Genomic DNA, 3,752 nt, shown 5'->3' with positions numbered 1-3,752 from the left:
GAGAACTGTTAAATGAAACTGCGAGTTTTGGGGGACTCGTAAGCCATTTCATCACCTCATTGTAAGTAATTCACTTCATTCATCATTCGTTCTTTGTACCCCACGTGCTGTATTGTCTTGCCTGTCCTTGTAGTGTACCCCCCCCCCGCCTCTGTGTAGTGGCCGCAGTGCCAAAATAAAGATATAGTGTTGAGTAGCTGTTGAGTAGCAGTCGAGTAGAGATCATCCGAAGGTGCTAGAAATGCAGTAGCTTGAGACATAGCACTTCCAAATTCAACTCCTTCAGAATTCTCGCCATCTTTGCCAAAAGAATATCTACCAATTTTCAGAACCTTCCTTTATTCCACTTTCCAGCCATGTAAGCAGCATTCACGGAAAAAGTAGAGAAAGCAAATAATACCAATTGATAAATGCTGCACATCTGCTGTTTGCTTTGCATCCAACTTCCAAGTAAATTCATTCAAAGCTTATTCTTTATCACTCCGGCAAGCTTATCATCGTATGCACTTACATGCCAATTACAAAAGCAACTTCAGTCGCTTCAAACTAATAAGGCCAAAGTACTACGTCAAACTTTTCAACCCTCCTTCTCCCCCCTCTCTCTCTATTTATATATATATATATATATATATATATACATATATATATATATATATATATATATATATATATATATATATATATATATATATATATATATATATATATATATATATATAATATAATATAATATAGGATAAAATCTTTATAAGAATTTATCCTATATTATATGATAAATAATTAGAATATATTCAGTGCTGAATATTATTCTGTATAAGCACGTGTTACTGAGATGCAACCGGATAAATTCTAACCTCTTTCACGGATATATAATGATGAACAGAAGTCATCGTACTGTGTTGGGTATATCGTGGTATGTTGATTTTTGTTTATTTTTTATGTGTCTCGACCATACGTGTACTGATGAACAAAAGATGCAGCTTACTTCACAGTTTTGCTGTATTAATTGAGAAACCAGTGGTTTGCCGTTAAATTAAATGTTTTTAAGAGATTAATTTTTGAAAGTTGCATTCCCTCGCTTTCGGTAAATATGTTGCTTATTTTTGGGTAGTTTTTGACTTTTTTAGTCCCTCTAAGCGTGAGGCATTACAATATAGTTAATGCCCTTATATAAATTTTATATATATATATATATATATATATATATATATATATATATATATATATATATATAAGTGTGCGCGCTTGTATTTGTTGCTATGTGCATATCTTTGTACACCTCCGTGTCACAAATTGAATGACAGGCCGTAAGAGACTGAATATGAACTGAAATGGAAGACAGCTAAAAGGACATTGCGATATCTCGATTGCTAAATTGAGAGAGGTGGGAAGAGACAGGTAGAAAGAGAGAGAAATATATATATATATATATATATATATAGAGAGAGAGAGAGAGAGAGAGAGAGAGAGAGAGAGAGTGTGAGAGAGAGAGAGAGAGAGAGAGAGAGAGAGAAAGAGAGAGAGTGAGAAAGAGAGAGAGAGAGAGAGAGAGAGAGAGAGATAGACAAATGTGTGTTTGTGTGTGTGTGTGTGTGTGTGTGTGTGTGTGTGTGTGTGTGTGTGTGTGTGTGTGTGTGTTACGGAGGCATATTTCCATCTTTTGAACTTTCTGCAGTCTCTTCCATTCTTAAGGACAAACATTCTATTACCATCATTCCCAATATCTTAAAAGTGACGGAGACCATGCACAGCAATGAATTTCTCTCGTATCCTTTTCTCTTATGGTTTTCATAAAGCCAAATCTACTAGAGATTTAATATCCTACGTACTACACCAACGAGCCATCGAGAGATTTGGCGATAATTCTGTTTTGACACTTTATATCAGCAAGGCATTCGAACGTGTCTAGCATACAATTTTCTTGATATTCTGTTAAAACTGCTCACCAGTAGGCTCCAACAGTCTCTATTTTTGGGGGAAAGATAACTTCCTGTCGGCTCATACCAATGCGATGTGCACTAAACAACTCTGGTGTGCCATAATGATCGATTTTGTATCCCTAAAACCCTCTACCTCATTTAGTTAGTCACCGTCACCTTTAAAAAGCGCTTAGTCTTGCACAAATGAACCATCTCTCATTCATCTTAGACTTCCGCACCCGAATGTAATCTATATTTATGTTCATAACAAACCTGTACTGACTTTATGGTCAGAGATCTTAAAAAGATACCAGTTCTGTCTATTTCAGCAGCACAAAACTGCAATCACTACAATCACTCACCATCCTTGAAGATCTCTCCTGGTGAACACATATCCTCCTCATAACAAAAACTGTATCATAATAATTGGCTTTGTTCTTCAATCCAGAAAATGCTTCAAGTCCGAACAACTACTAACCCTCTACGAAGCTGAGGTGAAAACTCAATGTGGATTATTGCACCCTTTTCTGGAAATACACTGGAAAGACTTTCAAGATATCGTCCACCAGTACAGCGTCAGAAGCAGCAATTCCTCACACTGTCTTTTCTTTCACTACTACAGTAGCCTCCTGCTCCTCGAATGTAGTTTGTCTCTTGTTACAACCACTCAAACACATACGATTCACTCGTCACTCCTCCTCTTGTCACTTATATTATGACTTCCCTAGTACCTCCACTGACTAGAATGTTGCACATATTGAATTTTCTTGCTGGTATGTTTTTTTCTGAAATCGTCGACTTGCAACTGTTGTCTCAAAGGATCTGACAAAGCCATGGATACATCTTCTTTCAGACCAAACCATAATTGTAGTTAGAGGGTGTTATAATCCTTTTAACTTCTCACTTTCACATACAAAAAAGCTCTGTAGTTTTGCGTAGATACGTTTTTTACTCATGTTTAAAACTAAATAGCGAGTTCGTATAATGTGGAGGTGATATTTTTTAAGGGACAAATTATTTAAGCGGTAGAGTTTCCGTTCGTAGGTTGTTCCAGTAGAGAAAATCAACTTTTTTTCAATAGGTTTGGCATCTGATTAGTCTTTTCACGATTCGGGAGGAAGAGTCGTAAATCAGGTAGAATCCTCTAGATATTAGTCTTCTGAAGCTCATCCCTGCCTATTTTGCTAGTAGATAAAGACATGATATTTGATTATTATTGTCTTCCTTTGTAGTAAATTACACTAAATTATGTAGTCTACATAATTTTATTATCCTGGCTATGTCATGGATTTAAGGTATCAGCCAGCCATTTGACTAAGTCAGGCGTGCATTCATCGGTGATAAGTTGTATATGAGTTTCAAATGGATGTCAGTCATTATTGAAGATAATGTGAATTCATATTAATCCCTTTTGTTATTTTCTATTTTAATGGTTTATTCAGAGGAGGCTCACTATGATAGTAAGCAGCAAGTCAAGCTATCGAGGTGTCCTCGAATCAAAAGCCAATCCTTGCAACAGAGTTGACTCCGCTAAAGGCACCCAACACCTTGTGGTTGTGTTAAACTGAGTTGTGTTAGATGGTTATTGGTTTACGGCAAATACTCATCTCACAGGCTCGCGCCAATTTTGAAGAATATTTTCACCTGTCTATATTCAATCAAGTTAGCTCTGTAAGTATCAGACTTGTTCATAAAACCGCAAGAGTTGCTGAATGTTTTGCTTCTAACTCAATAAAGAGAAAAAAAACCTCTTCCCTGACTCTACGTTTCCATTCTATGTCACCACGATGCATAAATGATCTCTGCTTCGACCCAACAAAACAGCAATTTCAC

The sequence above is a fragment of the Octopus bimaculoides genome, chromosome 1 (assembly GCF_046866305.1).
Source record: "Octopus bimaculoides isolate indiv1 chromosome 1, ASM4686630v1, whole genome shotgun sequence".
NCBI classification, from domain to species: domain Eukaryota; kingdom Metazoa; phylum Mollusca; class Cephalopoda; order Octopoda; family Octopodidae; genus Octopus; species Octopus bimaculoides.
The sequence above is the reverse complement of the archived record's forward strand: the minus strand, read 5'-3'. Positions refer to the sequence as shown.